This window comes from Bacillus rossius (genome assembly GCF_032445375.1).
Source record: "Bacillus rossius redtenbacheri isolate Brsri chromosome 9 unlocalized genomic scaffold, Brsri_v3 Brsri_v3_scf9_2, whole genome shotgun sequence".
NCBI lineage: Eukaryota > Metazoa > Arthropoda > Insecta > Phasmatodea > Bacillidae > Bacillus > Bacillus rossius.
In genome coordinates, this window is record NW_026962013.1 from 38,361,183 (window position 1) to 38,385,950 (window position 24,768).

Consider the following 24,768-nt stretch of genomic DNA (forward strand, 5'->3'; position numbering starts at 1 on the left):
CCTCTCTGTGCTCGCTATGTATACAAATTGGTTCCCACACCTTCTGCACTGTTAGAGGCACTGAAACCCCAGGCATAGCAGTCAGCCTCTTCCCTGGATGTATGCTCACAAGGAGAGGCACTGAGCGGACCTCTATTACTCAAAAAAAAAGTATTTATATAAACCCTAACTCCTTCCCTCTTCGACACTATTACCACTCAATTTTCGGGAATTCATGAACATCAGAGAATATCATATGGTGTTCTCGAATATACTTCACTATACTTCACACAATCGATATATAGATGAGACTTCCAAATATATTCTTCTTACTACTAGTCTGGTTGGTTACCCTGACAGAAAAAAAGTTTACTTCACACACTACTAGTCTATGGTGTTTGGTGTTTGCTGTTTTCATCCTTGGATTGTTTTGTTTTCTACCACAAGTTACAAGTAAAATGTTTTTTGCGTCAATGCATAATAACAAAACATCTCGTGACCGTACACAAGGTCACAATAGCTTGGAGCGCTAACTACAAGGTTTGTTTTACTTTAAGTCTCTTTTTGACCTTTTAACTCGGGAGAGTGCAAAATACTTTGAAATTATGTGGACGGTTGTTTAGGTTAGGATAACTACATCCTAAATTGGTAATTCCTAAGTTACCAATAAAAATATTTCACAGTATTTTTAATGTAGCTATACTAACCCAACAACCGTCTACAATGTTTTGAATATTATTAATGTATCTAACCTAACGTAATCGACCATTTTCACGATTTTAAAATTTTCGCATCCATTAGAATCATTCGTTACTACGTCACCCAAACTACTACTTTAAATGCAAATGTCAGGAAACAAAGATTCCGTTTTCTAAATTCCTCCAAAACAAACAGACCAATACACAGAAGAAAGAGAATAAAATGTGATTTCTCAGAAACCAGTAGGAATTCAGAAACTCTGTTTTCAGGGTAAATACACGTACATCTCGTGTTCAAAAAAAGTATATTTGGAATTTTTTTATTTTACGTAAATACCCTTCTGTAAGAATATACCTTGAGTACTTATGATTTACACTATAACAATGTATAAAAACTTAAGCTGTATCCGAATAGTGGCCTAATGGATCCCTTAGCTAAGGGATCCATAGATAGTGTATCGTAATGGACGCGGCCATCTTTGAGTTGTATCCGAATTCTCACAAGGGATGTCGATGCATCCTCTCATGTGTCCACTAATTCGAGATTTTTAGGGATGCGACTCTCGCATCCACTGATAAGTCCATACATCCTTAGCTTTGTTATTGTGAACATAACCCTTAAAGAGCGAACGTGTAATACGAGATAGTTAGGTAATCAAAATGGATTTTGAACTAGAAGATAAACACGTGAAATGTAACTATGGTATTTATAAATAAGTACTCATACCATATTTTAAGTATAATTATGTTTACATAATTCACATAAACAGTAAATTAATTTGATTTGTAGGAACAACAAATCCGCGATTAAAATTTTCTTCCATATTTCAATTCCCAACAATAATTGAAATCATCCGAAATTGTTTACAATTTTGAATGTTCATTTACGTTTTACTGGCACACCTTAGATGTTATGAATATAAAATGCCTATCCACATTAGTACAATGACAAACCAACAGGTAGTGCTATTTGTAAAACAATTTGGATATCGTACATCCTTTAGGATGCAACCTTTAAACTGTGGGTGCATTTGTTTAGGGATGTAGGGACGTGAACTTAAAGGACGCATCCCTAGGTATTCGGATACAGCCTTATTTTTACTACACAAAAGTACTGATTCACAGATCGATAAGGGGCCACTGAAAATGAATGGAGGTGTGGGAGCAATAGAAGTTGGATCGGAAAATTTATTTAAAATATTATTATAAAGATTTGAAATAAGGAGTTTGAAGACTGAGCCCTTCTGTTGAGTGGGAAGGTGAAATTAAAATTTGTGTTTAAATATCCCTGTAAGGGGAAAATTAGCATAATTTTTTTTTAATCTCTGAAAACTATTTTATTTTTTAATATAATTATTGTCAGTGTTTTTGTGGAAGGGCATCACAATAGTTGCAGTACTTCAATACTTGTATTACACTGTTGTTGATAATTGTCATTTTTTTATTTTAATTTGAGTGAAGGGATAGGTTAGGTACAGTCAAATATGTTTAGAATGCTGTTTTCTTAGATTATGTGAATGTAAAAATTGTTAGGTTAAGTGAATTTTTATATTTTCTAACCTAAGCACTTTATTATTTAATCTAACTTAAGCATTTTTAATTTAAATACCTTACCTAATATATAAATGTAATTTACTGTACCTATCCAAACCCTTTACTCTAAATTACAATAAAAAACATGGCATTTATCAATCAACTACACTGGTGTACAGGAAAATAAAATGTACGTAAAGTAATGAAATTCTTATAATATTGCAAAGCCCTTCCACTAACCCACCAACGGTAAGCATAGAATTGTAATCAAACAGTTCTCAAGTTTTTTTTTTAAATATTTTTATGCTGACAGTCTTGCTTGTAAAATTTTACTTCTGTAAATTATGTTTATGCCAAAAATGAAAACTTCCCTCCCTCCTTTTTTCCCCCTTCTCTCTCTCTCTCTCTCTCTCTCATACACACACCCACAAACAAGAAATGGGCTGACGTTGTATTGAATGGTTGCGACATCATGATCAGGATAGTGCCACGTAATAATCAGAGTTTGTTATGCTACAAGAAGATGAATCCCGAAAATTTTGTCCCCCAACAAACCACAATCATTAACAACCACTTGAACAAACGAACAAACTACAGTAGAGTCCCGCCAATCCGAACCCCGCTTATCCGAAAATCCGCCTAATCCGAACAGGGCTAGGACAAAAAAAAATTTAATTTTTATAACATTTAAGAACTAGGAAAAGTAAAGAAAAACAAGTTTTTTCAAGTTATATTGTATGTTTATTAATATGTACAGAGTAAACTTATAATTTAACTATTTCACTTTCTAACTGAAAAGAGAAAAAATATAATTACTTACATAGTACTTAAATACATATGTACGTATTGAAAATTTTTGAATTTACTTACATATTATATGTAGAATTCATGTTTTGTACAGGATTGACACAAAACAAAACGTAAAAAAGCAAACCATTATCTAAGAGGTAAAGTCAGTACCTAATCTTCCTTTGACGCAATGCAATAAATCGGCTTGAAGATGCAATGTTTCGCCAACGCCCCATAAATATAACATCTGTTGGGCTTGCATCGGCATGTCGCTCGACGTAGCGAAAAGCCAGATCAAGGGCGCTGGCTGCGGCAGTGTGAGAAACATCAGTCTGCGCGTTCCCTTCTTCCTCACTGTTGTCTGCATTGAGATCAGTTGACGTTCCCTGCACAGCTGCTACGATATCTTCATCTGTGTATTCCTCGTGGCCAGAGTCAATGGCCGTCCACTTTTCAATGCACTCTTCTGCCTTTTCGCCACCTGGTACAATTTTTTTCACTAGTTGAAGTTAAAACTTTTCTTTTGCTGGGGGGAAGACCGTTTGGACAAACTCTAAATCAGGCCAGAGATTTCTCCATGATTTCTGTAAAGATTCCTTTTGTGTTTTCTCCCAAGCTTCTGCTACCCAGTAAATGACATCTTTGATGGTGATTTTCTTGAGTTTATGCAAGATTGTCAGTTCTTCATTCTCTTCAAGCAAGCTACGAAGAAGCATTTTTCTGTAATTCTGTTTCATAGCCTGCAAAACTCATTGGTCCATTGGCTGCAAAATTGAAGTGACGTTTGGTGGGAGATAAATGGCTTTGATATCACCGCAAACAAGTTGCATTTATTCAGGATGTGATGGAGCATTGTCTATGAGAAACAAAGCACTGGGGGGCAATCCATTTTCTTTGTTAAAAGCCTTTGCTTTTGGCACAAATTGTTTTTCAAAACAGTCTTGTAACAAGACACGATTTATCCAAGCTTTCTTTTGGTTTCTGTAAAATAGAGGGAGAGTGTTCATGTTCATGTTTTTAAAACAGCGTGGTTTTGCCGATTTGCCGATAACCATCAGTGGATGCTTATTTATGGCAGAAGCATTGCAGCAGGCTAACACAGTTAGGCGTTGTTTATCCATTTTAAACCCTGGTGCGGATTTTTTCTCTTGTTGTGCAAGACTTCTGGTAGGCAATGCTTTATAGTTAAGTCCCGTCTCATCCGCGTTATAAATTGCTGTGGCGAGTAGAAAGAAATTATATCTTAACTGCTCAAGGTATTCAATAGCTGCTTCGTTGTTCGCTGACAGTTTCTTCCCAGTTATTGTAAGCTGCCTGTATCCATATCGTTTCTTCTATCGGTCTAAGAAACCCCAACTAGCCGTACATTATGCGTCACCATCCATGTGCTTGTTCAATTAAAGCGCTTTTTCTTGACTCAGAGGGCCAGTGATAGGGATTCCTTTTTGTCTTCTTGGGTAAACCATAAGAAGACTATCGTTCTGTTACGTTTTTCAATAATTTTTTTCACTTTTGGTAGTACAAAACTGCTCAATTTTACCTCTGTTCTTTTCCACTCGGAAATGATTGCTTTGGCGACAGCGAATTCTTTCGATAACAGAGTGGCACTTACAGTTTTTCTTTTAATGTACACGAGTTATATTTACGCTTGCTTGTCATGATGACCAACAGCACGGACAAGTATACAATGTAAAAAAAACACACTACACACAGCTCACAAGGGCTACAAAACACAGGGCAAGTGTGCAGTAGCAGGTGCCATATCAGTAGCATGTGACGCACTGACTGTCTGACTCATCATAGTTGGGAACGGAAGAGGAGAGGAATGCGTAAGACTATAAGGTAAGGAGGATGGGGGCTTTGTTCACTCTGGTTGAAGGTCACTGCCCTTCCGCTAATACACACTCACGATCCGCCCTTCATTTCGACCTAATATTGTCATGTAATGTAGGCTGTTGGATTTGTTAAACTAGGAATATTTGATATTGCATTTTAGGCTGTGTGAATAATTGAAAATATTATATAATACTAAATATGAATGCTAAATAATGAAGGTGTATTTTTCGTCTGACCGTTCATACATATTTGACATATCAGACACTAAATATGCCTCAAAAAGGCAATATATAGCATTATATGACAAATTTCCTCCTAATCCGAATTTTCGCTAATCTGAACAGGGTTCGGTTCCAATTAGTTCGGATTAGCGGGATTCTACTGTATTCCAATTGGCACTGATATGATTCAAAATCCCAAACAGCTCTGAATATTATGATCAATAGCAAACATAATGTATAAAGTATAGGCAAATAATTACATTCCCTCAAAATCTAAACGTACGTAATGTAACGTAACAAACTTTTGACTGTAATACTTTACACTTTCGGCTTCAGCATAACAAAATCTAAAAACAGTTTGTTGTAGTTTCTATCATCCCCTAATGTTTGTTTGAAGAGCATTGTATCAATTGCAGTATGAAGAGAATTGTAATAATTGCAGTAGTTAATTAAATAGCATTCACAGTATTTGCCAATAAAACAGTATTGATTGATTAGCACCATGTTTGTCGTCAGGAGTCTGCGTCAGTGAATTTATCAGTTCTGTGGTTTAGTGAATGTTATAAGTTTATTCCTCCGAAGCATTGTCAAATGGGATAAATACTTTTAATTTCTTTCTTAAAGTTGATTAAGTAGCGATTTAAAGTGTGTATTTGTGAGGTTTTCTGTATAGTGCTCTACTATTTATATGTGATAGCATAGGTTTCGGGGAAAGCTGAAAATTAAAAGTGATAAGTTAACTTATGTGAAATTTTAAAATTCCTGTTAGTTTTGGCACTCACTAAAGTAATAACGATTTTTTTTTGTTGTAAAATCATGGAAAATATGTATTACTCAAATGCCATTTTAAAAATTTCATTTTATTATTTACCAAAAAGCCGCGTTTGTACAGTTTTATGTCTTCCACTCCCATCATTTTGAATTACATGGGAAAGAAAAGACTATTAAAACTTATAATAATTTTTACAATCATTAAAATATTTCTTGTACCACAGGTCACGCACTTTTTTCTAATACAACTATATAAATATTAAACATTTTCTAATTAAATTTTATCACAAAGAAATTTATTAAATCACAATTTTTGGAAATTTTTTTTAAAAAAAATTTTTTATCGTTGAAGCGAGTTTTTAATTCTAAACATAAACTTTTAAAAACAAATATTTTAATACAAATTGGTTCAGTATTTTTTGCGAGATGTTCAAAACAGGCACACAGTTACAGTTTTATAATAGCATAGTTTAACCTAAATCATTAAATATAAAACATAAGCTAAGCTTTTAATAAGTTACCCTGGTGCAGTGTTGTTTGTTTGTAGATATTTGCATTCTAATTCATCCCTGCAGGGAAGCATGTCTGCGATTGCTTCAAACAACGTATTGCAAGCCATCATGAGAGTGCGCCAGGCGCGAGGGTGCTGTTCCGGACCTGGAGGGTTCCACTGCCGCGCACTCGGCTCGGTGGCGCTCAGGGACCCACAGGACGTGCCGGCCCAGCAGAGCAGCGAGATCGCGTCCAACCTGCTGCTCGTCCTGCAGGACGTAAGATGGTTTTTTTTTTTTAATTTAAAATTAAATCTTGTCCAACTGTTGGTGGACATGTAAAAAAAACATAAATAAATAATTATTTTTACCTCACTATGTTTGGAGAAAAAAAACTATTGCTCTGCTCTGAGAACAGAAAACAAGCATTTCAAGGTACATTTTTCCCTTCACTGCTTACGACGGTTAAAAAATTTGCTTCCAATTAGTATTAAAACCATGCTTGTTCAAACATTAATTATGCCCCACTTTGATTACTGCGATGTCCTCTTTCCTGATCTAACTGATAAACTAGCTAAGCGACTACAGAAACTCCAAAACTGCTGCGTAAGATACATTTTTAACCTTAAATTACGTGATCATCTAACCCAATACTACCAGCAGTTAAAATGGCTCACTCTCGCACAAAGACGCAAAATGCACATACTTATCCTTGCTTATAAGGTGCTGCAGCAGGTATCACCTCAATATGTCAGCCAGTATTAATTACCTACATAGTTACCATAGCCATGACTCGCGATCCACACGCAACCCAATGCTATCTATCCCAGTGCACTCATCCAAATGTCTATCGGGATCTTTTGCAACCGTGAGAGCAGGCTCTGGAATAAATTAGACCAAGCGACAAGGCAAACAAAAAATCTAGCATCCTTTAAGTACAGGCTGAAAAAACATCTTTGTAACAACTGCTTACCATGACCACTTCGCTGCTACCCTACTGCTTGATTCTGTGTGTGAATGAGCGAGTGACTGGTTTTAATGTAGTAGCACCTAATGTTTTTTTTTCTCGGTTTTGATACTATTTGCTGTATGTTTAATTACTTTCCTTTTTATGTATGTCTATGCTTAGTTTTTAATCACTTTATAATTAGTTATGGTTGAATCTTTTGTAATAGTTAATATTTGAACATTAAATTAAAATTTTAATTTGTTCTCTTAATATTTAGTCTATATCATGCTTAGTTTCTAATATTCAAATCTTTGATGTAATTGCAGAAAAGTGGTTAAGTGTAAGAGAAGGTGTACCGCCTTAACTTCGCCACCAATAAAGACAATAAATAAATAAATAAATAAATAAATATTGGCAGTGTAAACTTTGTATCACCATAGGGAAGAATTACACACAAATAATGTGGGCAATAGGGGGTTAGACAGTAGAATGTACTTTTAATTGATATGGATTACTGCTGTCACTACCTTTTTGCTTTTCACAACTTCGCCCGGCGGGGGGGGCATTAAAAACAAAAGGTAGTAATGATGGAAAAAGACTAGGTTGAGGTCAGGTAAGTTTAATTGCTGTTAAGTTCTTGAAATATCAACAAAATCATAACAGTAATATGAGCGCTCCAAACTTTAAATCACACAACAATGTTACTTTACAGCTCAACAGTACTTCCAAAAATATTAAAATATTAAATCAAAATTATGGAGCTCTCAAATTGGACAATCAACACAAACATTTTTACTTTACTCATCAGCAAAGTGATTCCAGGGTAACCTCAACTCAAAAATTAGAGGTGTAAGCTGTAGGTAACAACAGGCAACGTACACTGTGTATTCACATAAGTATATTGTTATCAGAGCTTAACAGATACACATTCTCCTTAAAATCGAAACCTATGCCAGTTTTTTATAAAACCAATTTAAAATTACTCAAGTACCTAATTTTTAAAAACTTCACTAGCACAGCAAAGAGAATATGTCCAATTAGCACCTTGTCTCACAAAGGAAATATTATAAATGAAAATAGCACAGCTAATTATATTGCCAAAATATCTTCAACAGTACTTCCAAAAATATTAAAATATTAAATCAAAATTATTGAGCTCTCAAATTGGACAATCAACACAAACATTTTTAATTTACTCACTGTATAAAACCGATTTAAAATTACTCCAGTACCTAATTTAAAAAAACTTCAATAGCACAGCAAAGAGAATACGTCCAATTAACACCTTGTCTCACAAAGGAAATATTATAAATGAAAATAGCACAGCTAATTATATTGCCAAAATATCTTCATGTAATATCTCAATATTGTCGTGCAAATCAGCAAAGAAATATAAAGTACTCACAAGATCAAATCCAATACTTTTACAGGTAAATAGGCTCGCCAAAATGCACAATTATTTTGTCAGTACGGTGTGAAATCATAAAACAGATGTAAACAAAAAACACCTTTGCCTCAACTTCTCTCAATTAATAAACAAGCAAAAATGTATCAAGGTAACCAACTATTAATCCTTGTATCAAAATATTATCAAAGTGGCAGCCTATCTGATATACCAACAACATTATATATCAAATACTTTTATATATGCATGATAAAAAACAATTACTTTGATAAAAATATATTTATATAAAATATATCTTTGATTACATTACTGTTCATTATCTTTAAACAGTTTAAATAATTTTGCTACAAGCATGAAATCTTAAGTCTCTTATTACTTGCAAGTGTTCAGACTACAACTCTATTTCGATAGCTTCAAGGTTTCACAAAATATTTGACTCTGTTCGTAGCACCGACAGCCGCAATTAAATTTTCCCCAAAAATATAATGTAAACGACAAAATTATTTTATAACACATCCAGCTATCTCAACTATTTGTTCAGTGCTATATATTGTTTTTTTTCCCAGCAAGATTTAATCCAATATATTTGTGATGCATCACCTGGGTGCCTCATTAAATTAAAACATGCAACCATAAATAGTACTTTTAGAGTCAGACAGGAAAATAGAAAATTACCAGTATTTTTCTCTGCCTCCACTTTTCAATTAAGGTAACTTATCTTAAAATAAAGCCGGCAATACTCTCGAAGCCGATCCAAGTCAAAAATTCCTGCAACAATACTAAAAACCAACTACAATTTGAACTCATACTTGTTGATGCGTAGGAACAGACAGGTTCAAAGCCAAAACATTCAGATATTTAAACCTGTTAAATTCTTTGTCAGCTCCCACGAAAAGTTCCGGGTATGAAACATACCACTCCCACAAGGCTTGTAAAAGCCAACATGGCTTCTCATCTTCTCATACAAGACATGCTGAATGCTCAAGCAAAATAGGATGTCCTGACCTTGTACCATGCAGCACATGACCATCAAACAATTTTGCAGAATTTGTAGACGAAAATCATCTTGGCTCAATAAACATTATCACTGTTTTAACGAGCAGAAAATCAACGCCGCAACTAGCCATCTCATCCAGTAGCGCAACTTGCAGTCGTTACACACTAACCATTTCACGACGTGGCAGCTCAAAATCCGGTAAAATCTCTAAAATTGCAATTTTCCAGTCGCTTGTCCTTCGACAACATGTTACTCCACTCGTCGTCCAGGCAGTTACTATGACAGCTGAACAACAGCCACCTCGCTATCAAAACAAAAGTTCCCTGCTATTACCAGCCAAGAAAACAAAATTCCTGCTAGACAAACCTGAGCGCAAAACTCCCGATGCTCCGTGCACTATCGCAGAGCAGTCGCACTGGGACAGAAACAACGAAACCCGGCACGCCGCGCTACCGTGCCGCTAGAGCGCAGCAACAGCCATATCTCAGTCAACTGACCTCAGCTGAAACTAGCCAACCAGAAATGTGACGTGCTCAGCATGGCACACTACAAAGTAGTTTACTTACAATATATACTAATAAAAATGTAATACAAAGAAGATTTTTACAATTTAATGATATTAAGCAGCATTGAGGCCGAAAAGATTTTCATCAGGTACAGAATACCAAAGTTAATTACACTTGACTGAAAATGAGTGTTTTTAATGTTTTGAAATGTATCTATGTCAGGTGATAAAAGCCCAGCTGGAACCCTCAATACCAGGCAATGAAGCAGAGCAGCAGCAATAAGTACCAGGCAATAAAGCCGGGCAACAGCCATCAACATCAGGCGATTAAGTACAGTTGCAGATACCAATGTCAGGTAAGGAAGCACAGGTGTAGATACATATGCAATGGTGTAAAATCTTCAGTATGCTCATCACATGTGATTGATTCTGACAATTTTTTAAGTAAATAGTTTTTGATAAAACTGCCAACTGAAAATACTCAACATTGCAGAATGTCTTGGATTGAGGACATGCAACTGAACTTGCAACACAAAACAAATTAAAGCATTATATCGTAATTGTAAAGAACCTCAAACACACATCATAAAGTTCTGCTATATAAAGCTGTCTGTACCTATATTAACTTAGTCCAAATTTAAACTAACTTCAATACCAATCTAATGTTAATCAATTGTATGCTTAACAATTCAAGCACTGTTGACAAGGTTTTCCTTTATTGTTCAAACAAATAAATAAAGTAACTAATTAAGTTAACCATATGCAAAATCTCAAAGCAACATGACTAAAGGTAATTCAGGAGAGACTATTTTCTGGTGTTTAATTTTTTAACATATGTTCCATTCACTCTTTAAGATTTTGTTGTGATACTTCAAGTAGTTTGCTTTTCAACACGTGGTTAGGTAAGGTTAGCTACATAGTAAGTATATTTGGCTATTTTACATTAGCTACATTTTAAATTATGTGGCTAGCGAAACCCGACCAACCGTTCTCACATCATGACAGTATTTGTAATACAACACCCTTAGGGATGAGTGTAAAACATATCAAAGTAAAAAAAAAACATGCTCCAGCTAAGAGGTCTCCTTCCGAATTATCTGACCAATAATTATAACACTGATAAACACAAATTTGTATAACTCAATACTTACCTGGCAAGTACTGTGATGGAATAGACTTCTATGCTGAGCCTCTTCATACCTGGACTAAAACAATTAGTAGGGACCCCAGAAAATGGTAAATAAAACTGGCTCATTTCGGTGTAAAAAAATTACAAAAGCGGTGCAAAAAATTGGTGTAAAAATTTGGTGAGATATATTAAATTGAAATTGGCAAACGAGGATTGTTTTGCTTCAAATTTTTTTAAATTTTAATATTAAACATAAAATGCACTCAGTTGGCAAACACTAAAAAGTTTTTAGTGTTTCTAGTTTTCTTCTTGGTCTTGTCTCCTTTACAGCAACCCTGTGTTCCCCTAACCTGTTCTATTCCATCTGTTTCTAACCAAATGTTGGTTTTTTTTTAAAAATTGTGTTGTAATATTACTATGTTTGGAAATTAAAATAATGTATGGTCTGAATAAGAAGAAAAGTAATTATAATTATTAATTAATTACAGAAAGAATAGTATTACAATTCATTAATTTAAGAAGAAAATGAAGTGGAGAGACTGTACAATCCATTAAATATGTAACATATTTTGAGCTGAAAAACTTGGAACAATCAAGCATTTTATCACAACAAAATATTAACATTGATCTTATTTTAAGAGTCAATATAGGTACCATAAACAAGAGAAAATACAGATAAACAAAAATTATGATTTCTTATGGACAAATTCAACACTTGATTTAAAAATAATTAATGTGTGCATTATAAAACCTTTTTACATATTGCACTACAAGTACTGCTACACTGAAATTAAATTCTCCTAGTTATGTTTCCTCCCAAAAAATTGAGTTAAAAGTATTTTCAACGTGTTTGGTTTCAAATTTGTCCGAAGGTCTGACAAAATAAATGTGTCCGTAGGCCGAAAAAGCCCTTTCGCTATCAGCATTGGAGGGTGGTATTGCAAGAACAGACAGAGACTTTTGAACAAACTTGTTGTGCTGATCTTGCAGTCCCAGCAATACGGTGGTGACATCAACATCCTTCATTTCTTTCTGAAGGTCAACTACTTGGCCTTGAAAGGCTAGGTAGCCTTCCAGAAACTCTTGGTCCGAGACTTCAGCAAGAATGGGAATCTTCTTGGCACTGACACATAAATCAACATTGACTGTGTTGGTTGCAATATGTCTTGTGTTGAATAATTTACTTAAACCAAAAATTATTTCTCTAGCAGGATCCTGGCTCATTAGAGAAGAAAGTTTACTGTGGCACTTCAATCCTAGGGCAACCAAGATATCACGAACACTTTGCCTTTTAACAGCAGTGGGCAACTTGGCAATAAGGGAGCTTGTTTCTTCTCCTAGGCACCCTCTGCTTGCAAGTAGATATTGATTTTGAAGATTGGTAAGTGTACCATGGAGTTTGTGCACAAGTGCATGTCCTGACCCTTCAAATTCAGTTATGGCCTTGGTTGTGGCAGAGAAATGTTCAACCAAAAATACAGCTGAACATCTGATTACACCAATGCTCTCTTTGGACAGGTCTTTGAAGTGTGTCACAGCACTACTTCCTTCCTCCTCCTTACCAAAAAACTCCACCAAGTCGTCCAAGTAGTCGGCAACGTACTTGGCAGAAATAAACCAAGAGTTCCATCTCGTCATAACTGGACTAGGGAACAGTAGGGGTTTCTTTTCTTCTTGTGGGTATTTCTCTTTCAAGAAGGAAATGTACCGGTGTTTTCGTTTTCTCGCATTCGAGAATCCATGTTTGGTGTTGGCAATGCACTGGTTCAGTTCTGCCAGTTCAAAGCTACATAAACTTGCAACCAGGTTTAATTTATGGGCCCAGCATTGAATGTGAACCACACCAGGGGAAAGTATTTCTTTCAGTGTGGAAATGCAAGAGGTCATATACCTAGCAGAGTCACTTACAATTCCCACAACATCATCATACTGTATGCCACATTGACTAAGAGTCGACAAAATAACTCGTGTGCACTCTGAACCTGTAGCACCCTGTAGCTCTTTAACTTCTCCTGCAAATATTGTCTGCTCTGAACTGAACAACAGCACTTTTATCAACACTACAAACATGCATTTACCAGTCCTGTCAGTGGTTTCATCGCACATGAGAATGACCTTCTGATTTTCAACACACTTCTTTATGTATTCTTGTTTCATTTCGCCTAGTTTTGGCAAATAATTTTCACGCAGTGTATTTGCCACAGGAAGATCTCCAGAACCTGGAATTATACAAAAAGTATATTAAGTATATGTTTATACAATGAAACCCTGATTGTAAGTTCTCATTTATAACATTTTTCTGGTTACTAAGTTACATTCTCTAGTCCCAAAACTGATTTTTGTAACAAAGCTATAGGAGGCCTACATTCACATTACTCATCCTAAAGTTTTATGCGGGCATGATGAACTGTAGAATTATTTCATTGGCCAAATGGTGCTTAACTACTGCGCACACACAAAATAATAAAAAAAATTTAAAAATGCAATAAAAATACTGAACCACAGTACCTTGAACATATTTATTTAACCAGGTCCTCATGTTTGGGTCATCTGCTTTTTCCAAAGGTATGTTTGCCCCCACCATCATTTCAACAAAGTCAATTATAACTTGTTGTTTGTTTACAACTATGTTTTTAGAAGTTTGCAAAGCAGCTTCGATAGACGTCTGTTTTGCAGTACCGGTAGTCGACGTTGATGCTGCACATAATTTTTTTTTATGAGTTGCGTTAGAAACGTGTTTTAGGTATGTGTCTCGACGCATCCAGTCCACACGAACGTTGCAAAACTTACACATTATTATCTTATCCTTAACATCAAATATATAAAATCCTTCCTGCTTCATCTCTCGTTCTCGATCGAAAACCGTAACTATTTTCGGCATCTAAACACAAAAATAAGCTCTACTAACTAGATGCTTGGAAATTAACCCTTTGCACTCCTATGTCGAGCCAGGTTCTCCATCTTTCATTTCCTGTTCCAATCCTTTGTCGAGCCTGGCTCTCCATACATCTAAATGACATTACAATGTTCTATGGATGTTTTGGAACACAACCATGTTTCTCTATGTTGTTATTAAAGGTCTCAGGCAAAGGTTACTCTATGTATTTTAGTTCATACATCTATGAAATTTATTTCATATTTTATTTCCTAGGTGCACCTCTGTATAGCTATGTCTATGAAAACACTCCTTGGTTACAACAATGTCAACAAGCAGCGAAAGTGATTTTCAAGGTTTTGGTAGTGATTTAGAAGATGATAATGAAGAAGATTCTGATTTCTTTTTATCTGATGATAGTAATGTGGTTTCCAGCGATGAAAACAGTGATAGTGAGAGTGAGGTACAAGACACTGTTTGCGATAATTGGAAGGATTGCACGGAAAATGACAGCAATTTTGATTGTCTTCCATTTGACTCAAAGGCCACCTTTACATGATAAACCAACTAATGCTGTACAGTTTTTTCAACTTTTTTTCAGTGTTAGTCTTTTCCAGCAAATTGCAGCAGAAACAAATTCCTATGCAAAACAAAAAATTCCTAAGATTATGCCACTGAAGCAACATTCCATTTGGTGGGGGTGGACAGATGTATCTCTGGAAGAAATTATGGCTTTCCACGGAGTTTTGTTGAATATGGGACAAAAAGCAAAAACATCTCTGCAAGACTTTTTTTCAGAGGATTGGTTGGATTCATCTAGATTTTTCAAAGATATTTTCACCCGGAAACGTTTTTTTACAAATTTTTTGGGCATTACATGTGTCTCCTCCCGATGCTGCAAAAAGAGAATGTAGGCCAATGATGTCTAGGCTCAGCAAAGTGAAAAACATTGTTGAATATACTGGCAGTACATTTTTAGAATACTATAGTCCAAGTCAACGTTTAGCAGCAGATGAATCAACTGTAAATTTCAAGGGCAGGGTTGTTTTCAAAATGTATAACCCACAAAAACCAACTAAGTGGGGTCTTCGGATTTATGTAATAGCAGATTCACTGAATGGTTACATTTTAGGCCTGATACCATATTATGGTTCTGTAACTACCAATGCCTTATTACGACCCGATCTTACTTTCACTTCTCGTATAATTTTGGAATTGATAGCAATGGTTCAGAACATTACACAGAAAGTGGGGTACTTCCTCTATACAGATAGATTTTATACAGGTGTTGACCTTGCAAATGAGCTTTTGAAAAAGGGTATTTATCTGACAGGAACTGTACTGCAAAATAGGAAGGGACTTCCAATTCAAATTAGGAAAAAAAACCTAAAACTCAAAGTACATGATGTGAAAGCCTACAGAAAAGATGATAAAATAATGGTGCTAGCTTGGCGTGATAAACGATATATAACTATGTTGAGTACATGTCACAATTCTAATGTGATGATGGTACAGAGAACTACAAAAAACAAAAATGAAGAGATTCCTAAGCCACAGGTAGTAATAGATTACACAGCACACATGGGAGCCGTTGATCGAGCAGATCATTATTGCACCAGTTATGGTTTTGTGAAAAAAAGTTTGAAGTGGTGGCGCAAACTTTATTTTTGGATTTTAGAAGTCTCACTTGTAAATAGTTTTCATTTGTATAACATGTACCAAACTAAACAAAACATTCAGGAAACATGTTATTGAAGGTCTTGTTGGTAACGTACAATATATTCTTACGGGAATACTTTTAATTTTAATGTTACTTTTAATATTGTATTAAATGGTTTTTTATTTAACATTAAATGTTTTGTTTGATTTAATTAGCTCTGATGTAACCAAAATGGATAGCTTTATATCTATTAGCATAGTAAAATTTATTGTAAATTATAAAATTTTTAAAAATACTGGAATTTGTTTTTGCCAAAAGAGTGGCCACCCTGATGTGGCTAATTGCTGCAACAGGCTACAATGGCTCTAATTGCTTCAAGTGACAAAATACATATCACTTGAATGGATCTATCCACAATGTGTAATAAATCTCTCCTCCTACCTTCTTCCGTAAACATTTGTTATCAATGTTTTTAAAATATCTTGAGTCTTAGTCACTATCATCATAGACATTATCATTGTCATTATCTTCATAAACATTAAATCTTTAAAAAAATTTTTAACGTGACATTTCCACATTTTTGTTCTCAGAGCCTCATCACTGTCTTCGATTGTGTCAGCTTCAGGTGCCTTTACATTATTTCCAAGTTTGTGGAAATGACTAGATGTAAGTTTATGTATGTGTGTGTGTGTCTATATATATATACACACACATACCACATCTTATGGAGATAGATTTGTATTCCTCATGTCTTTGTTAGCCTCCAGTTCCATTCAACTGACAAGATTGGAGAAAGCATTGTTAGCATAATTTTTATTTCACCTCAAGATCCTGATATTTGTCTAATATTTCTCTTCCATTGTACTTTTCTAATGTAGACTCATCATCGCTATCATTAGTTAAGCTTAGCTTGGTTTTACAGATCTTAGATGTTTATTCAAGATAATACGATTTCTGGCACTGGGTGTAACTTTTTTCTTTAAGGTTTGAATATAAACTTGCTTCTCTCATTCTCTCACAGCATTCTTTCTCACAGTAAACTCCTTTCTGCAGTAACTATACAGATGACCTTTTGATAACTCTGCAGGAATCGATACAGAATCCATATTAGCTTGTGCAACAGAGGCATATTGATTGTTTATATTGAAATCAAATATTTTGTTACCTCTAGTCCGGAAGGGCGGGAGGACAAGGGTTGAAATCTGAGAAAGAGGTTCTAAAGTTCGAGAAACAAAAGTGCGTTTATTAACAAAACTTGTAATAACGTCACATCCTTCAATTAGTGATGGGTCGTTCGTGAACGATTCGTTCAAAAAGAATGAATCTTGAGAGAACGAAATCTTGCGATTCGTTCGCGATGTAAAGAACCGGCTCTTTGAGAGCCGGTACCTTGAAAGATTCGGAAGAACGAAAACGCGGAGAGAACGAGATGAGAGAACCGGCCACGCGCCCGGTCTGATTCGTTCGTGAAATGATTGATGACGTCAGGAGTCTGAAGAATTAGTAATCACAGCGTGCGCATGTTCACAAGAGCAAACGATAACTGATCAAATAAAATAGGGTAACATGAAAAGTATCTATACCTGAAAATGTCAACTGTTAAGTAGTGGTTTAAAATTGCTTTTTCACATTCACATACACAAATTTGGAAATAAAAAACTAAAAAAAAAAAAAAAACGTATGAATTAAAAATAACAGGGAGGTACACATTAAATGTACACACTTACCATTTTTGGGTTAATTAATGTACTTCATTTGTTTCTCTTCATACTGAATCGCAGTAGTAGTATTAAATTTTGGTCTTTTTTTCTCTAAATGTGTTGGTCTACATGTAAAAACTTTACTGTCACTAGAGTGTAAATGGCCTATATATTAATATTTGTAACTTAAAAAGTAATAAAATATTAATAATCTTGTTTCATATACGTAACTGTGATTCACTGGCTACGGAAAGCAATGTTCAAATTCAAATACAAAAACACGTACCTAATACTCTAAAGGATGAACGAGTTACGACACCTGATAAAAGAGCCAGATCCCATACACAGAAAAGAACGAATTGACCGAGATGAACGAATCATTCCACGGAACTGATCCAAAAGAACCGATTCTGTCAAAAGAACCGTTCTGCCCATCACTACCTTCAATACACGCATTTCTCGCATGTATCGATTGTCCGTGTTTATCGTATACTTTCTACGGTCCCGGCAAAATTGCCATACAACTAAGGTTAAAAAAGTCCGCTTGTACCGATGTTCGAATTATCGTTTTGTCCGCATTGATCGTACAAAATATGTGGTCCCGTCACTATAAATTATAATAGATGATCGTTTAACCATAAAGATTTTGCAGAAATAACCATTTCTTAGAATGAAACCGTCATAAAAACAGTAACGATAGTATACAGTAGTAAAAATCAACTTAAATCTGCAGCCAAGTAATGGAGCACGTAAATATGAAGAAAAGACAAATGAACAACAACTTACGAAGAAATATGGATGATGTACAATAACTACAGTACAAACCCAATTGTTATCCTAAGATAATTACCATAAAAAGAACTAAAGATTCTTTGTCGATACCTTAATTACTACAGAAGCACGATAGCTACCAGTGGTAGCCAGACGTACGACTATAGTCGTACATGTACGACTATTTCGTAGTTCGGTACGACGTACGTCTGAACATAGGGTCGTACACCTATTTGTACGACTATTTTGAAATTTTGGTGGTTAAGATGTTATGGTTAAATATTTTGGTCTCATAAACACAATATATGCAGTTCTAAAGAAGCCAAAATCGAAAATTGTAATGAAATCGATCTGAATGTTAATCCAATTCAAGAAACAATCGATAGCTTCATTATAATAGTTGAGAGGAATGACAACAGAATGCACATAAATCAATATCATATTGGATACATTATTAAAATATGTGTGATATTCTGTAAGTACCTATCATCTTTGGAACAGTACGAACAATTTAAGAATTTAACAGTTGTTTACATTGTTTGGTAAATATGAGTGACGCAGAAGATGGGCTAAGTTCGCCACCAAAAAAGGTGTGTATTCAGCAAAGTGCAGGTAAACACCACATTTGCACTACAGTTACCGTAACCACCGAGATGTATATTTACCGTGACGGTAATGTATTTATTTATGACATATTAAAAATAAAGAACATTATTAAAAAATAGGATGTTAAATTTTTATATGTACGTTTGGCACATGTTGCGAAGAAATAATGCAATCTGAAAAAATGCAGTATTACTACGAAAAGCAAAAAGGGTAATCGTGGATTTTTAGGTTATGGCAGTCTCTCTCGTTTTTCAGTAATATCGGCCGAAAATTAACAAGCGTATCGGAAGTCGGCAGAAATGCCGATTCAACTAAATATTGGAAAAATCGGCTTCTTCAGTACAGCTCTACATTTGATGACATGAGTAAACATATTTCAGACTTCAGGATATTGAAAAAGACTAATTTCCATGTAGATTTATTGTGCGTATGTTTTTTTTTTTTGCAAGTGTAAATTGAATTAAGTAAAATACTTCCATTTTTATTTATTTTTCAACTGATTTAACTTTAATGACAAGTAACTGATATATTTCTGACACTAATTTTGAGGTTGAAATATTTTTTTAAAAATTCTTAGAGTGAAGTCCACATATATAGGCTGTATCCGAATACATAGGGATGCGTCCTTAGCACACACATCCCTACATCCCTTAGCAAATGCAGCCACAATGTAGAGGACGCATTTCTAATGGATGGATAGTATCCGAATACTTTTACTGCTAGCACCACCTGTTGACTGTCAGTCGTACTAATGTTTACGCAGCCATTTTGTGTAGGGATATCTACGAATATTCAGCAAAACGTAAATAATAAATACCTACCAATTAAAAAATAATGTAACGTGTATGTTATACAGGTACATGTTAGCGAACGAATTAAAATACATTTTATAAATTGTAAACTTTAAAAATACTTATGAGTTTTGAATTATCCTTTAAGTTTAAATTCGTATTTTTATTATATTTATTAACGCCTTCATTTGTCTCTGTTTAAGTTATCACTTTCGCTTATAATGTTTTTAACAAATCTTATGCTGAAAATCTGAAGTAATATTATACACAAACAAAATAAAACCCGATTCCGAAGCTAATGGATGTAGGGACGCGTTAGTGGATGCGAGTGTCGCATCCCTAGAAATCTCGAATTAGTGGATGCGTGAAGGGATGCATCGGCATCCCTTGTGAGAATTCGGATTCAACACAAAGATGGCCGCGTCCACTACGATGCACTTTTAGTGGATCCCTTAGCTAAGGGATCCATTAGGCCAGTATTCGGATACAGCCATTGAATGTCCGCATCTACTGAATTTTTTTGTTGGTCCCCTGAAAAACGATAGATAGAGGTTTGACTGTATATGACAACCTTCTGATTTTGAAGATTACAGCAAGTGCCCACGATGTCTGTGAACAGAAAAATATAATTAACAATGTCGGATCACAAATATATGTCACACGCATTAAGTTAACGCCTTATTTTAAGGCAAACAGCAAATTATATTAGCAGAAAAATATGAACATCAAATCAATTGGTTTTTGGGCACATTCAATATTACGTTAACTAACTGTACTAACATGAATTTAACATTGCCAAACAATTCAAATTATGATTAGAGAATATGAAAATATGAAAGAAAATAACTAAGGAAAACTGACATCTCTTATAGTACAGTTTATATTATACGTACTACTTTACATTCTCATTCATCGTGGTCTGATTCTTTAAAGTTCAACTGTGTTTCTGGTGTAAGTATCAATGCCTAACTTATGATACTTAAAATGTTCTTACACACACGTTCTTACACTCAGCGAGTAGTATTCAACAGTCTCCTGGTTACTGACAGCGGTATGCCATGATGCCCCGCCAATATTGCGGCGAACAGTCTTTATCATTACTCGGCTCGTCAGTCGTTCAACGAAGTAGCTACGGTTTGAAGTTCTATCAGGAGTACTCGTTATGTTGATCATGTAGTCCGGGAACTATTACAGTTCAGTCGAATCCGTTACGTAAAACTACGTTGGTTACGTTACGGTAGGCCTCAACGTATTGTAAGTTGGTACACTTTACGTTATGCGGTATTCGACCTCTCCTCCGCCTCTTGCCACGCTGCCCCACTGCCGTTCTATTTTCAACACCAGTCAATCATTTACTTTACTTATCCCGTAACCTTTACGAGACAGTTCCCTTCATTCTACAGACGAGGCAAATTTTCTATTTCCTCACTCTGCGAAAATTCTAAGTCCAAACAAATGCGACTTGAATTTATTCTAAGTCCCTTGTGGACTTGTAATATTTCTACTGGGTTGAAAATTTTTCAGAGTCCCTTACGGACTTAGATTCTGACGACGGCTCTTACCATTTCCTTCCTGAAGCGGTTGCCACGTCGTCGGGCAGCGTGACGGAGGAGGCCGGTTGTGTAGTTGGTAGTCACTGCAGGTTCATGCTGCTGGGCCAGTCGGAGACTGCCTGCAGAAGCGTTGGCTGGGCCGGTTTATATAGTCCGCCGGGGCCCGACCGAGGAACAGTCTGGATACCCGCCGGCGGAAGTACGTCATCGTTGGTTGTTCCGGACGAAGCCCGCGAAGCCGGGCGGAGTCGAAGCGGTCCGATTGGCCCCGATGTAGTGCCGTCTGGCGTGTAGAAATCGAACATTGCGCGCCCCTGTGCTGCGGGTGGTATCCATCAGATAGCCAGGGGCGCTGTCTGGTAGTCGTATAGTTACGCAGCGTGAAACTGCGTAACAATTTAAATAGGAATTTTAATAATCCATCAGCGAGAGTGGTACATGGTCTTAGTAGTTCCACTTCTTACTAACAGATTTCACCGCGTGTTGTGTTTAAGTGCATATAGTTTAATTTTTTTTTTTTTTTATTGTAAGGCAGGATGCACTCTCGCTGTCAGAATATACGGAGGGATTCGCTAGATCTCGAGGAGAAGGGACCTCGACTTGTGCAGTTTCTCTTGTATGATAGTATGTATTTCTTAATCAACACAATTTTTATTTGTTTGCTTGTCAACTGATTAAAATATTTTAAGTACTCTTTTAGTAAAAGGAATTAACAAAACAAAAGAAACTCTCAGTTTAGCTGAAGTTTCATATGGAAAAGAAAATCCATGGATGATTGTTTGCTCTGGAATAACCAGAATGACAGAAAAACTAACAGAGGTGTTCTGCTTTCCGTACAGTTTCTGAATGCGAAGCCACACCATGTTTACGGAGTGAGCAACCATGGTAGCATATCTTCAGGAGATGATAAGCGTTGACTCTCAGACTGTAGCAGCACTTTGCTTTTGGGGGAAAACGATCCACGTTTTCTCCCAGCTCACCTTGCCCTCCCGTAAATTTTAACTTTAATTTTTTTTTCTCGGATTTCTGTGGTCAGTCAGCGGCTACTGCATAGGGTCACTCCCCTAAACAAGCGATTTACTTTGCCTCCCCAAACTTGCATCACTGGATCCCTCCATTATACTTGTGGAGATAAAACTTTTGGTTGATTTAATATATATATATATATATATATATATATATATATATATATATATATATATATATATATATATATATATATATATATATATATATATATATAAACCGTTAGCCTTATTAATTGCTATCCCATGTTTTAACACTTTGTGTTGTAACTGATACTTCAGTTGTGAAAGGGATACTTGAAATAGGTATGTGTTGTTTTACAGCCTACACTTTGATGTAATGGAGGTGATCTCAGAAGTGCTGGCCACATACTGCTTCGGGAAGAGATGGAGGAGAAACTGCATCCAGACCTGGCCTTCGAGGAAGGGGTGTCAGTAGCGACACCACCTGCGATCCTGATGGACGTGATTTCAACCCTTGATGAGGACGAGCTGCCTCGAGCATGTGCCAGTGTGGACATTCCTTCACCATAAAGGAGTTTTGAGGTTGTGGCCTTGTCGCCACCTTTCTGCCACCCCTCCCAAAAATGCTCACTGCCCAGGTGGTGACTAAACTTTAACAAGAGAGAGAGAGTAATTTTTTTCTTTTTTAATTAAATAACATAATTATTTATTATGAATCACCTTGTATTGCTTACATTATTTCAATATGATTGTGCTGTGTACATTATTTTTGGTTTGTAGAAACTTTTCAAGTACATGGTACACATAATTTTATAATACATATGTTTTATTTAAAGCCTAGAAATTGCTGGATCACACATTACACAGTTGTGATGCTGGTGGTCAATGCTTACACTAGTTTGAGACAGACTAGGGCAAAGAAAGCAAGAGAGAGAGGGACAGTGTGTGTGTGTGTGTGCACACATGTGCGTGCATGCGTGTGCATGCATGCGTGTGCATGCACACATGGGTGCCACTACCTGCACTTTAATTTCAAACATCCAACAAGCACCATAACTGGCATAATCCATTCATAAATTAATTGAGTTGAAACAATTTGTTCTGATATGAAATTAGTTGCTGACGAACGTAAACACTTCAAAGATTAACTCCTGTACGTGACTAACCGCGTGGAATCATTAAAAAGCATATGACACTAAAAAAATTCCCACTTTATTCAACAAAAACCAGGCAAAAACAAACTAATACACCATAAAAACAAATGCGAACCAACAGCCCTCGCAGCCAGACACAAGCCAATAACATGAGCTATCTTGGTACACACAGTCAAGTAGGAGAGAGGGTCAAAGGTACACAAACCACCTGTTTTCCAGTGTCCGTTACCAGTCTGATGACGGGAACAGATATCAGTTCCCCAAACGTCATAACTGGTTTGGTTTGGGAAGCATTCTGTATTTGTCTGTATTGTCGTGGTGTTGTCAGTAACTGTCCACAGGATTCTGTATGCTGCAAAAAGAGCAGTGTACATCGCCACTGCTGTGTACATTGGTCACGTTCTCAGAGCCTTTTAGAACCATCAGGGTGGTGGCGGGTTGCCTCTTTCCAATTTGAACACAAACATCCAGTTCTGTTGACAAAAAACTCATCCATTCACAGATAAGATCATTAGTCTTAACAGGGGTGCAAATCTGTAGGAAATTTCCAGGGGGCACCCACACAGTCCAAGAGTTTTGCACATGGATTAACTGATATGTTATCTATGGATACCGTGTTTGTATGATTTATACTGCCCATATTTTGTACTGAATGCATGCAATAATCAGAAAACTTTAAAGTATACAAAATGTTTTTCATAAGATATAGTTATGACATCAAACCAGTTTCACAGTCACGATTTTGCAAGCGCAAGTGGGTCCCCTCAATGAGGGGCTCATTAATTACATGCCCCCCCCCCACCCTTTCCATCACCCCTCCTTCCCATTGGTTCTATGCTAATGGGCATTACCATGAACTTAGGGAGTACTGACCCTACGACTGAAGGAACTAATAGTAGGAAGCACAATGACAAAGTCTATTTCTGAAAAAATGTACACTTTATTCCTTGTGAAAATACATATCAAAACTAGAAGTTTCACATGGACACAGTTTTTAAAACCCTCTGTGACAGTTTCTACACATGGATGGCATTCTGTTTAAAAGTTTAAAAATTATGTTGTTACCTCCAGTCCGGAAGGGCGGGAGGACAAGGGGTGAAATCTCAGAAAGAGGTTCTAAAGTTCCAGAAACAAAAGTGCTTTTACTAACAAAACTTGTAATAACAACATCACATCCTTCAATACACGCATTTTCATATATGACAACCTTCTGATTTCTTATTACAGCAAGTGCCCACGATGTCTGTGAACAGAAAAATATAATTAACATTATCGGGTCACAAATATATGTCACACACATTAAGTTATTGCCTTATTATAAGGCAAACAGCAAATTATATTACCAGAAAAATATGAACATCAAATC

General features: G+C 35.9%; 1 protein-coding gene and 1 long non-coding RNA gene across 3 annotated transcripts in view; one reads left to right on the plus strand and one right to left on the minus strand.

Moving 5' to 3' along the window:
* The window catches only part of LOC134542951 (uncharacterized), a 647,441-nt gene that overhangs the window by 181,963 nt on the left and 440,710 nt on the right, over positions 1-24,768 (minus strand). The window lies entirely within an intron of this gene.
* LOC134543323 (uncharacterized) lies at positions 376-23,064 on the plus strand. Of its 2 annotated transcripts, none has more exons than XR_010076909.1 (4): positions 376-519; positions 6,403-6,597; positions 10,398-10,530; positions 22,609-23,064. It is a non-coding gene; the product is annotated as an uncharacterized LOC134543323 (long non-coding RNA). The 2 variants fall into 2 exon arrangements; XR_010076910.1 differs by having other exon boundaries at positions 382-519; positions 10,398-18,899.